Source organism: Acipenser ruthenus, chromosome 44 (genome assembly GCF_902713425.1).
Source record: "Acipenser ruthenus chromosome 44, fAciRut3.2 maternal haplotype, whole genome shotgun sequence".
NCBI classification, from domain to species: Eukaryota; Metazoa; Chordata; class Actinopteri; order Acipenseriformes; family Acipenseridae; genus Acipenser; species Acipenser ruthenus.
Window position 1 is genome coordinate 3723159 of NC_081232.1, and position 9430 is coordinate 3732588.

Here is a 9430-nt window from a genome sequence, read left to right on the forward strand (position 1 = left end):
TACAATTGAAATGTGTGGAGGACAAAAGGAAATTTTGGAGGAATCACCCCCAGCTCCCTAAATATAAAAGTCATGAAAGCAGAAATGCAATCGCCTGCGGCCACACCACCTTGAATAAGCCTGATCTCAGAAGCTAAGCAATGTTGGGCTTGGTTAGTACTTGGATGGGAGACCACCTGGGAATATCAAGTGCTGCAGGCATTACATTTTACAATTGAAATGTGTGGAGGACAAAAGGAAATTTTGGAGGAATCACCCCCAGCTCACTAAACATAAAAGTCATGAAAGCAGAAATGCAATCGCCTGCGGCCACACCACCTTGAATAAGCCTGATCTCAGAAGCTAAGCAATGTTGGGCTTGGTTAGTACTTGGATGGGAAACCACCTGGGAATATCAAGTGCTGCAGGCATTACATTTTACAATTGAAATGTGTGGAGGACAAAATGAAATTTTGGAGGAATCACCCCCAGCTCACTAAACATAAAAGTCATGAAAGCAGAAATGCAAGCGCCTGCGGCCACACCACCTTGAATAAGCCTGATCTCGTCTGATCTCAGAAGCTAAGCAATGTTGGGCTTGGTTAGTACTTGGATGGGAGACCACCTGGGAATATCAAGTGCTGCAGGAATTACATTTTTGTAATTACATTTTACAATTGAAATGTGTGGAGGACAAAAGGAAATTTTTAGAGGAATCACCCCCAGCTCACTAAACATAAAAGTCATGAAAGCAGAAATGCAATCGCCTGCGGCAACACCACCTTGAATAAGCCTGATCTCAGAAGCTAAGCAATGTTGGGCTTGGTTAGTACTTGGATGGGAGACCACCTGGGAATATCAAGTGCTGCAGGCATTACATTTTTGTAATTACATTTTACAATTGAAATGTGTGGAGGACAAAAGGAAATTTCGGAGGAATCACCCCCAGCTCACTAAACATAAAAGTCATGAAAGCAGAAATGCAATCGCCTGCGGCCACACCACCTTGAATACGCCTGATCTCGTCTGATCTCAGAAGCTAAGCAATGTTGGGCTTGGTTAGTACTTGGATGGGAGACCACCTGGGAATATCAAGTACTGCAGGCATTACATTTTACAATTGAAATGTGTGGAGGACAAAAGGAAATTTTGGAGGAATCACCCCCAGCTCCCTAAACATAAAAGTCATGAAAGCAGAAATGCAATCGCCTGCGGCCACACCACCTTGAATAAGCCTGATCTCAGAAGCTAAGCAATGTTGGGCTTGGTTAGTACTTGGATGGGAGACCACCTGGGAATATCAAGTGCTGCAGGCATTACATTTTACAATTGAAATGTGTGGAGGACAAAAGGAAATTTTGGAGGAATCACCCCCAGCTCCCTAAACATAAAAGTCATGAAAGCAGAAATGCAATCGCCTGCGGCCACACCACCTTGAATAAGCCTGATCTCGTCTGATCTCAGAAGCTAAGCAATGTTAGGCTTGGTTAGTACTTGGATGGGAGACCACCTGGGAATATCAAGTGCTGCAGGCATTACATTTTACAATTGAAATGTGTGGAGGACAAAAGGAAATTTTGGAGGAATCACCCCAGCTAACTAAACATAAATGTCATGAAAGCAGAAATGCACTCGCCTGCGGCCACACCACCTTGAATAAGCCTGATCTCGTCTGATCTCAGAAGCTAAGCAATGTTGGGCTTGGTTAGTACTTGGATGGGAGACCACCTGGGAATATCAAGTGCTGCAGGCATTACATTTTACAATTGAAATGTGTGGAGGACAAAAGGAAATTTTGGAGGAATCACCCCCAGCTCACTAAACATAAAAGTCATGAAAGCAGAAATGCAATCGCCTGCGGCCACACCACCTTGAATAAGCCTGATCTCGTCTGATCTCAGAAGCTAAGCAATGTTGGGCTTGGTTAGTACTTGGATGGGAGATCACCTGGGAATATCAAGTGCTGCAGGCATTACATTTTACAATTGAAATGTGTGGGGGACAAAAGGAAATTTTGGAGGAATCACCCCCAGCTCACTAAACATAAAAGTCATGAAAGCAGAAATGCAATCGCCTGCGGCCACACCACCTTGAATAAGCCTGATCTCGTCTGATCTCAGAAGCTAAGCAATGTTGGGCTTGGTTAGTACTTGGATGGGAGACCACCTGGGAATATCAAGTGCTGCAGGCATTACATTTTACAATTGAAATGTGTGGAGGCCAAAAGGAAATTTTGGAGGAATCACCCCCAGCTCACTAAACATAAAAGTCATGAAAGCAGAAATGCAATCGCCTGAGGCCACACCACCTTGAATAAGCCTGATCTCGTCTGATCTCAGAAGCTAAGCAATGTTGGGCTTGGTTAGTACTTGGATGGGAGACCACCAGGGAATACCAAGTACTGCAGGCATTACATTTTTGTAATTACATTTTACAATTGAAATGTGTGGAGGACAAAAGGAAATTTTGGAGGAATCACCCCCAGCTCACTAAACATAAAAGTCATGAAAGCAGAAATGCAATCGCCTGCGGCCACACCACCTTGAATAAGCCTGATCTCGTCTGATCTCGTCTGATCTCAGAAGCTAAGCAATGTTGGGCTTGGTTAGTACTTGGATGGGAGACCACCTGGGAATATCAAGTGCTGCAGGCATTACATTTTTGTAATGACATTTTACAATTGAAATGTGTGGAGGACAAAAGGAAATTTTGGAGGAATCACCCCCAGCTCACTAAACATAAAAGTCATGAAAGCAGAAATGCAATCGCCTGCGGCCACACCACCTTGAATAAGCCTGATCTCGTCTGGTCTCAGAAGCTAAGCAATGTTGGGCTTGGTTAATATTTGGATGGGAGACCACCTGGGAATATCAAGTGCTGCAGGCATTACATTTTACAATTGAAATGTGTGGAGGACAAAAGGAAATTTTGGAGGAATCACCCCCAGCTCACTAAACATAAAAGTCATGAAAGCAGAAATGCAATCGCCTGCGGCCACACCACCTTGAATAAGCCTGATCTCGTCTGGTCTCAGAAGCTAAGCAATGTTGGGCTTGGTTAGTACTTGGATGGGAGACCACCTGGGAATATCAAGTGCTGCAGGCATTACATTTTACAATTGAAATGTGTGGAGGACAAAAGGAAATTTTGGAGGAATCACCCCCAGCTCACTAAACATAAAAGTCATGAAAGCAGAAATGCAATCGCCTGCGGCCACACCACCTTGAATAAGCCTGATCTCGTCTGATCTCAGAAGCTAAGCAATGTTGGGCTTGGTTAGTACTTGGATGGGAGACCACCTGGGAATATCAAGTGCTGCAGGCATTACATTTTACAATTGAAATGTGTGGAGGACAAAAGGAAATTTTGGAGGAATCACCCCCAGCTCACTAAACATAAAAGTCATGAAAGCAGAAATGCAATCGCCTGCGGCCACACCACCTTGAATAAGCCTGATCTCGTCTGATCTCAGAAGCTAAGCAATGTTGGGCTTGGTTAGTACTTGGATGGGAGACCACCTGGGAATATCAAGTGCTGCAGGCATTACATTTTACAATTGAAATGTGTGGAGGACAAAAGGAAATTTTGGAGGAATCACCCCCAGCTCACTAAACATAAAAGTCATGAAAGCAGAAATGCAATCGCCTGCGGCCACACCACCTTGAATAAGCCTGATCTCGTCTGATCTCAGAAGCTAAGCAATGTTGGGCTTGGTTAGTACTTGGATGGGAGACCACCTGGGAATATCAAGTGCTGCAGGCATTACATTTTACAATTGAAATGTGTGGAGGACAAAAGGAAATTTTGGAGGAATCACCCCCAGCTCACTAAACATAAAAGTCACGAAAGCAGAAATGCAATCGCCTGCGGCCACACCACCTTGAATAAGCCTGATCTCGTCTGATCTCAGAAGCTAAGCAATGTTGGGCTTGGTTAGTACTTGGATGGGAGACCACCAGGGAATACCAAGTACTGCAGGCATTACATTTTTGTAATTACATTTTACAATTGAAATGTGTGGAGGACAAAAGGAAATTTTGGAGGAATCACCCCCAGCTCACTAAACATAAAAGTCATGAAAGCAGAAATGCAATCGCCTGCGGCCACACCACCTTGAATAAGCCTGATCTCGTCTGATCTCGTCTGATCTCAGAAGCTAAGCAATGTTGGGCTTGGTTAGTACTTGGATGGGAGACCACCTGGGAATATCAAGTGCTGCAGGCATTACATTTTTGTAATGACATTTTACAATTGAAATGTGTGGAGGACAAAAGGAAATTTTGGAGGAATCACCCCCAGCTCACTAAACATAAAAGTCATGAAAGCAGAAATGCAATCGCCTGCGGCCACACCACCTTGAATAAGCCTGATCTCGTCTGATCTCAGAAGCTAAGCAATGTTGGGCTTGGTTAGTAATTGGATGGGAGACCACCTGGGAATATCAAGTGCTGCAGGCATTACATTTTACAATTGAAATGTGTGGAGGACAAAAGGAAATTTTGGAGGAATCACCCCCAGCTCACTAAACATAAAAGTCATGAAAGCAGAAATGCAATCGCCTGCGGCCACACCACTTTGAATAAGCCTGATCTCGTCTGATCTCAGAAGCTAAGCAATGTTGGGCTTGGTTAGTACTTGGATGGGAGACCACCAGGGAATACCAAGTACTGCAGGCATTACATTTTTGTAATTACATTTTACAATTGAAATGTGTGGAGGACAAAAGGAAATTTTGGAGGAATCACCCCCAGCTCACTAAACATAAAAGTCATGAAAGCAGAAATGCAATCGCCTGCGGCCACACCACCTTGAATAAGCCTGATCTCGTCTGATCTCGTCTGATCTCAGAAGCTAAGCAATGTTGGGCTTGGTTAGTACTTGGATGGGAGACCACCTGGGAATATCAAGTGCTGCAGGCATTACATTTTTGTAATGACATTTTACAATTGAAATGTGTGGAGGACAAAAGGAAATTTTGGAGGAATCACCCCCAGCTCACTAAACATAAAAGTCATGAAAGCAGAAATGCAATCGCCTGCGGCCACACCACCTTGAATAAGCCTGATCTCGTCTGGTCTCAGAAGCTAAGCAATGTTGGGCTTGGTTAATATTTGGATGGGAGACCACCTGGGAATATCAAGTGCTGCAGGCATTACATTTTACAATTGAAATGTGTGGAGGACAAAAGGAAATTTTGGAGGAATCACCCCCAGCTCACTAAACATAAAAGTCATGAAAGCAGAAATGCAATCGCCTGCGGCCACACCACCTTGAATAAGCCTGATCTCGTCTGGTCTCAGAAGCTAAGCAATGTTGGGCTTGGTTAGTACTTGGATGGGAGACCACCAGGGAATACCAAGTACTGCAGGCATTACATTTTTGTAATTACATTTTACAATTGAAATGTGTGGAGGACAAAAGGAAATTTTGGAGGAATCACCCCCAGCTCACTAAACATAAAAGTCATGAAAGCAGAAATGCAATCGCCTGCGGCCACACCACCTTGAATAAGCCTGATCTCGTCTGATCTCAGAAGCTAAGCAATGTTGGGCTTGGTTAGTACTTGGATGGGAGACCACCTGGGAATATCAATTGCTGCAGGCATTACATTTTACAATTGAAATGTGTGGAGGACAAAAGGAAATTTTGGAGGAATCACCCCCAGCTCACTAAACATAAAAGTCATGAAAGCAGAAATGCAATCGCCTGCGGCCACACCACCTTGAATAAGCCTGATCTCGTCTGATCTCAGAAGCTAAGCAATGTTGGGCATGGTTAGTACTTGGATGGGAGACCACCTGGGAATATCAAGTGCTGCAGGCATTACATTTTACAATTGAAATGTGTGGAGGACAAAAGGAAATTTTGGAGGAATCACCCACAGCTCACTAAACATAAAAGTCATGAAAGCAGAAATGCAATCGCCTGCGGCCACACCACCTTGAATAAGCCTGATCTCGTCTGATCTCAGAAGCTAAGCAATGTTGGGCTTGGTTAATACTTGGATGGGAGACCACCTGGGAATATCAAGTGCTGCAGGCATTACATTTTTGTAATTACATTTTACAATTGAAATGTGTGGAGGACAAAAGGAAATTTTGGAGGAATCACCCCCAGCTCAATAAACATAAAAGTCATGAAAGCAGAAATGCAATCGCCTGCGGCCACACCACCTTGAATAAGCCTGATCTCAGAAACTAAGCAATGTTGGGCTTGGTTAGTACTTGGATGGGAGACCACCTGGGAATATCAAGTGCTGCAGGCATTACATTTTTGTAATTACATTTTACAATTGAAATGTGTGGAGGACAAAAGGAAATTTTGGAGGAATCACCCCCAGCTCACTAAACATAAAAGTCATGAAAGCAGAAATGCAATCGCCTGCGGCCACACCACCTTGAATAAGCCTGATCTCAGAAGCTAAGCAATGTTGGGCTTGGTTAGTACTTGGATGGGAGACCACCGGGGAATATCAAGTGCTGCAGGCATTACATTTTTGTAATTACATTTTACAATTGAAATGTGTGGAGGACAAAAGGAAATTTTGGAGGAATCACCCCCAGCTCACTAAACATAAAAGTCATGAAAGCAGAAATGCAATCGCCTGCGGCCACACCACCTTGAATAAGCCTGATCTCGTCTGATCTCAGAAGCTAAGCAATGTTGGGCTTGGTTAGTACTTGGATGGGAGACCACCTGGGAATATCAAGTGCTGCAGGCATTACATTTTTGTAATTACATTTTACAATTGAAATGTGTGGAGGACAAAAGGAAATTTTGGAGGAATCACCCCCAGCTCACTAAACATAAAAGTCATGAAAGCAGAAATGCAATCGCCTGCGGCCACACCACCTTGAATAAGCCTGATCTCGTCTGATCTCAGAAGCTAAGCAATGTTGGGCTTGGTTAGTACTTGGATGGGAGACCACCTGGGAATATCAAGTGCTGCAGGCATTACATTTTACAATTGAAATGTGTGGAGGACAATAGGAAATTTTGGAGGAATCACCCCCAGCTCACTAAACATAAAAGTCATGAAAGCAGCAATGCAATCGCCTGCGGCCACACCACCTTGAATAAGCCTGATCTCGTCTGATCTCAGAAGCTAAGCAATGTTGGGCTTGGTTAGTACTTGGATGGGAGACCACCTGGGAATATCAAGTGCTGCAGGCATTACATTTTACAATTGAAATGTGTGGAGGACAAAAGGAAATTTTGGAGGAATCACCCCCAGCTCACTAAACATAAAAGTCATGAAAGCAGAAACGCAATCGCCTGCGGCCACACCACCTTGAATAAGCCTGATCTCGTCTGGTCTCCGAAGCTAAGCAATGTTGGGCTTGGTTAGTACTTGGATGGGAGACCACCTGGGAATATCAAGTGCTGCAGGCATTACATTTTACAATTGAAATGTGTGGAGGACAAAAGGAAATTTTGGAGGAATCACCCCCAGCTCACTAAACATAAAAGTCATGAAAGCAGAAAGGCAATCGCCTGCGGCCACACCACCTTGAATAAGCCTGATCTCGTCTGATCTCAGAAGCTAAGCAATGTTGGGCTTGGTTAGTACTTGGATGGGAGACCACCTGGGAATATCAAGTGCTGCAGGCATTACATTTTACAATTGAAATGTATGGAGGACAAAAGGAAATTTTGGAGGAATCACCCCCAGCTCACTAAACATAAAAGTCATGAAAGCAGAAATGCAATCGCCTGCGGCCACACCACCTTGAATAAGCCTGATCTCGTCTGATCTCAGAAGCTAAGCAATGTTGGGCTTGGTTAGTACTTGGATGGGAGACCACCTGGGAATATCAAGTGCTGCAGGCATTACATTTTACAATTGAAATGTGTGGAGGACAAAAGGAAATTTTGGAGGAATCACCCCCAGCTCACTAAACATAAAAGTCATGAAAGCAGAAATGCAATCGCCTGCGGCCACACCACCTTGAATAAGCCTGATCTCAGAAACTAAGCAATGTTGGGCTTGGTTAGTACTTGGATGGGAGACCACCTGGGAATATCAAGTGCTGCAGGCATTACATTTTTGTAATTACATTTTACAATTGAAATGTGTGGAGGACAAAAGGAAATTTTGGAGGAATCACCCCCAGCTCACTAAACATAAAAGTCATGAAAGTAGAAATGCAATCGCCTGCGGCCACACCACCTTGAATAAGCCTGATCTCGTCTGATCTCAGAAGCTAAGCAATGTTGGGCTTGGTTAGTACTTGGATGGGAGACCACCTGGAAATATCAAGTGCTGCAGGCATTACATTTTTGTAATTACATTTTACAATTGAAATGTGTGGAGGCCAAAAGGAAATTTTGGAGGAATCACCCCCAGCTCACTAAACATAAAAGTCATGAAAGCAGAAATGCAATCGCCTGCGGCCACACCACCTTGAATAAGCCTGATCTCGTCTGATTTCAGAAGCTAAGCAATGTTGGGCTTGGTTAGTACTTGGATGGGAGACCACCTGGGAATATCAAGTGCTGCAGGCATTACATTTTACAATTGAAATGTGTGGAGGCCAAAAGGAAATTTTGGAGGAATCACCCCCAGCTCACTAAACATAAAAGTCATGAAAGCAGAAATAAAATCGCCTGCGGCCACACCACCTTGAATAAGCCTGATCTCGTCTGATCTCAGAAGCTAAGCAATGTTGGGCTTGGTTAGTACTTGGATGGGAGACCACCTGGGAATATCAAGTGCTGCAGGCATTACATTTTACAATTGAAATGTGTGGAGGACAAAAGGAAATTTTGGAGGAATCACCCCCAGCTCACTAAACATAAAAGTCATGAAAGCAAAAATGCAATCGCCTGCGGCCACACCACCTTGAATAAGCCTGATCTCGTCTGATCTCAGAAGCTAAGCAATGTTGGGCTTGGTTAGTACTTGGATGGGAGACCACCTGGGAATATCAAGTGCTGCAGGCATTACATTTTACAATTGAAATGTGTGGAGGACAAAAGGAAATTTTGGAGGAATCACCCCCAGCTCCCTAAACATAAAAGTCATGAAAGCAGAAATGCAATCGCCTGCGGCCACACCACCTTGAATAAGCCTGATCTCGTCTGATCTCAGAAGCTAAGCAATGTTGGGCTTGGTTAGTACTTGGATGGGAGACCACCTGGGAATATCAAGTGCTGCAGGCATTACATTTTTGTAATTACATTTTACAATTGAAATGTGTGGAGGCCAAAAGGAAATTTTGGAGGAATCACCCCCAGCTCACTAAACATAAATGTCATGAAAGCAGAAATGCAATCGCCTGAGGCCACACCACCTTGAATAAGCCTGATCTCGTCTGATCTCAGAAGCTAAGCAATGTTGGGCTTGGTTAGTATTTGGATGGGAGACCACCTGGGAATATCAAGTGCTGCAGGCATTACATTTTACAATTGAAATGTGTGGAGGCCAAAAGGAAATTTTGGAGGAATCACC

General features: G+C 43.9%; 28 non-coding genes and 14 pseudogenes across 28 annotated transcripts; all 42 read left to right on the top strand.

Moving 5' to 3' along the window:
• The first annotated feature begins 92 nt into the window (after positions 1-92).
• Positions 93-201, top strand: LOC131714686 (5S ribosomal RNA; annotated as a pseudogene).
• A 100-nt stretch (positions 202-301) lies between these two features.
• On the top strand, positions 302-410 carry LOC131715492 (5S ribosomal RNA; annotated as a pseudogene).
• Positions 411-510: 100 nt separating this feature from the next.
• LOC131711387 (5S ribosomal RNA) lies at positions 511-629 on the top strand. The gene has a single exon (XR_009313270.1). It is a non-coding gene; the product is annotated as a 5S ribosomal RNA (ribosomal RNA).
• A 115-nt stretch (positions 630-744) lies between these two features.
• LOC131715522 (5S ribosomal RNA) lies at positions 745-853 on the top strand (annotated as a pseudogene).
• A 114-nt stretch (positions 854-967) lies between these two features.
• LOC131714129 (5S ribosomal RNA) lies at positions 968-1086 on the top strand. The gene has a single exon (XR_009315186.1). It is a non-coding gene; the product is annotated as a 5S ribosomal RNA (ribosomal RNA).
• Positions 1087-1186: 100 nt separating this feature from the next.
• On the top strand, positions 1187-1295 carry LOC131714687 (5S ribosomal RNA; annotated as a pseudogene).
• A 100-nt stretch (positions 1296-1395) lies between these two features.
• LOC131712093 (5S ribosomal RNA) lies at positions 1396-1514 on the top strand. The gene has a single exon (XR_009313982.1). It is a non-coding gene; the product is annotated as a 5S ribosomal RNA (ribosomal RNA).
• A 99-nt stretch (positions 1515-1613) lies between these two features.
• Positions 1614-1732, top strand: LOC131716665 (5S ribosomal RNA). The gene has a single exon (XR_009315551.1). It is a non-coding gene; the product is annotated as a 5S ribosomal RNA (ribosomal RNA).
• A 100-nt stretch (positions 1733-1832) lies between these two features.
• Positions 1833-1951, top strand: LOC131711046 (5S ribosomal RNA). Its single transcript, XR_009312928.1, has one exon. It is a non-coding gene; the product is annotated as a 5S ribosomal RNA (ribosomal RNA).
• A 100-nt stretch (positions 1952-2051) lies between these two features.
• On the top strand, positions 2052-2170 carry LOC131716666 (5S ribosomal RNA). The gene has a single exon (XR_009315552.1). It is a non-coding gene; the product is annotated as a 5S ribosomal RNA (ribosomal RNA).
• A 100-nt stretch (positions 2171-2270) lies between these two features.
• Positions 2271-2389, top strand: LOC131713569 (5S ribosomal RNA; annotated as a pseudogene).
• A 114-nt stretch (positions 2390-2503) lies between these two features.
• Positions 2504-2632, top strand: LOC131713590 (5S ribosomal RNA; annotated as a pseudogene).
• A 114-nt stretch (positions 2633-2746) lies between these two features.
• On the top strand, positions 2747-2865 carry LOC131713814 (5S ribosomal RNA; annotated as a pseudogene).
• Positions 2866-2965: 100 nt separating this feature from the next.
• LOC131710863 (5S ribosomal RNA) lies at positions 2966-3084 on the top strand. Its single transcript, XR_009312745.1, has one exon. It is a non-coding gene; the product is annotated as a 5S ribosomal RNA (ribosomal RNA).
• Positions 3085-3184: 100 nt separating this feature from the next.
• Positions 3185-3303, top strand: LOC131716667 (5S ribosomal RNA). Its single transcript, XR_009315553.1, has one exon. It is a non-coding gene; the product is annotated as a 5S ribosomal RNA (ribosomal RNA).
• A 100-nt stretch (positions 3304-3403) lies between these two features.
• On the top strand, positions 3404-3522 carry LOC131716668 (5S ribosomal RNA). The gene has a single exon (XR_009315554.1). It is a non-coding gene; the product is annotated as a 5S ribosomal RNA (ribosomal RNA).
• Positions 3523-3622: 100 nt separating this feature from the next.
• Positions 3623-3741, top strand: LOC131716669 (5S ribosomal RNA). The gene has a single exon (XR_009315555.1). It is a non-coding gene; the product is annotated as a 5S ribosomal RNA (ribosomal RNA).
• A 100-nt stretch (positions 3742-3841) lies between these two features.
• Positions 3842-3960, top strand: LOC131711192 (5S ribosomal RNA). The gene has a single exon (XR_009313075.1). It is a non-coding gene; the product is annotated as a 5S ribosomal RNA (ribosomal RNA).
• Positions 3961-4074: 114 nt separating this feature from the next.
• On the top strand, positions 4075-4203 carry LOC131713591 (5S ribosomal RNA; annotated as a pseudogene).
• A 114-nt stretch (positions 4204-4317) lies between these two features.
• On the top strand, positions 4318-4436 carry LOC131712330 (5S ribosomal RNA). The gene has a single exon (XR_009314225.1). It is a non-coding gene; the product is annotated as a 5S ribosomal RNA (ribosomal RNA).
• Positions 4437-4536: 100 nt separating this feature from the next.
• LOC131710291 (5S ribosomal RNA) lies at positions 4537-4655 on the top strand. The gene has a single exon (XR_009312163.1). It is a non-coding gene; the product is annotated as a 5S ribosomal RNA (ribosomal RNA).
• A 114-nt stretch (positions 4656-4769) lies between these two features.
• On the top strand, positions 4770-4898 carry LOC131713593 (5S ribosomal RNA; annotated as a pseudogene).
• A 114-nt stretch (positions 4899-5012) lies between these two features.
• On the top strand, positions 5013-5131 carry LOC131713815 (5S ribosomal RNA; annotated as a pseudogene).
• Positions 5132-5231: 100 nt separating this feature from the next.
• LOC131712830 (5S ribosomal RNA) lies at positions 5232-5350 on the top strand. The gene has a single exon (XR_009314720.1). It is a non-coding gene; the product is annotated as a 5S ribosomal RNA (ribosomal RNA).
• Positions 5351-5464: 114 nt separating this feature from the next.
• LOC131712753 (5S ribosomal RNA) lies at positions 5465-5583 on the top strand. The gene has a single exon (XR_009314642.1). It is a non-coding gene; the product is annotated as a 5S ribosomal RNA (ribosomal RNA).
• A 100-nt stretch (positions 5584-5683) lies between these two features.
• LOC131711461 (5S ribosomal RNA) lies at positions 5684-5802 on the top strand. Its single transcript, XR_009313344.1, has one exon. It is a non-coding gene; the product is annotated as a 5S ribosomal RNA (ribosomal RNA).
• Positions 5803-5902: 100 nt separating this feature from the next.
• LOC131711758 (5S ribosomal RNA) lies at positions 5903-6021 on the top strand. The gene has a single exon (XR_009313646.1). It is a non-coding gene; the product is annotated as a 5S ribosomal RNA (ribosomal RNA).
• A 114-nt stretch (positions 6022-6135) lies between these two features.
• On the top strand, positions 6136-6244 carry LOC131715338 (5S ribosomal RNA; annotated as a pseudogene).
• Positions 6245-6358: 114 nt separating this feature from the next.
• LOC131715638 (5S ribosomal RNA) lies at positions 6359-6467 on the top strand (annotated as a pseudogene).
• A 114-nt stretch (positions 6468-6581) lies between these two features.
• LOC131716670 (5S ribosomal RNA) lies at positions 6582-6700 on the top strand. The gene has a single exon (XR_009315556.1). It is a non-coding gene; the product is annotated as a 5S ribosomal RNA (ribosomal RNA).
• A 114-nt stretch (positions 6701-6814) lies between these two features.
• LOC131716671 (5S ribosomal RNA) lies at positions 6815-6933 on the top strand. The gene has a single exon (XR_009315557.1). It is a non-coding gene; the product is annotated as a 5S ribosomal RNA (ribosomal RNA).
• Positions 6934-7033: 100 nt separating this feature from the next.
• LOC131716672 (5S ribosomal RNA) lies at positions 7034-7152 on the top strand. The gene has a single exon (XR_009315558.1). It is a non-coding gene; the product is annotated as a 5S ribosomal RNA (ribosomal RNA).
• A 100-nt stretch (positions 7153-7252) lies between these two features.
• Positions 7253-7371, top strand: LOC131713028 (5S ribosomal RNA). Its single transcript, XR_009314915.1, has one exon. It is a non-coding gene; the product is annotated as a 5S ribosomal RNA (ribosomal RNA).
• Positions 7372-7471: 100 nt separating this feature from the next.
• Positions 7472-7590, top strand: LOC131716674 (5S ribosomal RNA). The gene has a single exon (XR_009315560.1). It is a non-coding gene; the product is annotated as a 5S ribosomal RNA (ribosomal RNA).
• Positions 7591-7690: 100 nt separating this feature from the next.
• LOC131716675 (5S ribosomal RNA) lies at positions 7691-7809 on the top strand. Its single transcript, XR_009315561.1, has one exon. It is a non-coding gene; the product is annotated as a 5S ribosomal RNA (ribosomal RNA).
• Positions 7810-7909: 100 nt separating this feature from the next.
• On the top strand, positions 7910-8018 carry LOC131715339 (5S ribosomal RNA; annotated as a pseudogene).
• Positions 8019-8132: 114 nt separating this feature from the next.
• On the top strand, positions 8133-8251 carry LOC131711724 (5S ribosomal RNA). The gene has a single exon (XR_009313612.1). It is a non-coding gene; the product is annotated as a 5S ribosomal RNA (ribosomal RNA).
• Positions 8252-8365: 114 nt separating this feature from the next.
• LOC131711364 (5S ribosomal RNA) lies at positions 8366-8484 on the top strand. Its single transcript, XR_009313248.1, has one exon. It is a non-coding gene; the product is annotated as a 5S ribosomal RNA (ribosomal RNA).
• Positions 8485-8584: 100 nt separating this feature from the next.
• On the top strand, positions 8585-8703 carry LOC131716676 (5S ribosomal RNA). Its single transcript, XR_009315562.1, has one exon. It is a non-coding gene; the product is annotated as a 5S ribosomal RNA (ribosomal RNA).
• A 100-nt stretch (positions 8704-8803) lies between these two features.
• On the top strand, positions 8804-8922 carry LOC131716678 (5S ribosomal RNA). Its single transcript, XR_009315563.1, has one exon. It is a non-coding gene; the product is annotated as a 5S ribosomal RNA (ribosomal RNA).
• Positions 8923-9022: 100 nt separating this feature from the next.
• Positions 9023-9141, top strand: LOC131716679 (5S ribosomal RNA). The gene has a single exon (XR_009315564.1). It is a non-coding gene; the product is annotated as a 5S ribosomal RNA (ribosomal RNA).
• A 114-nt stretch (positions 9142-9255) lies between these two features.
• LOC131713564 (5S ribosomal RNA) lies at positions 9256-9374 on the top strand (annotated as a pseudogene).
• The last annotated feature ends 56 nt before the right edge of the window (positions 9375-9430 follow it).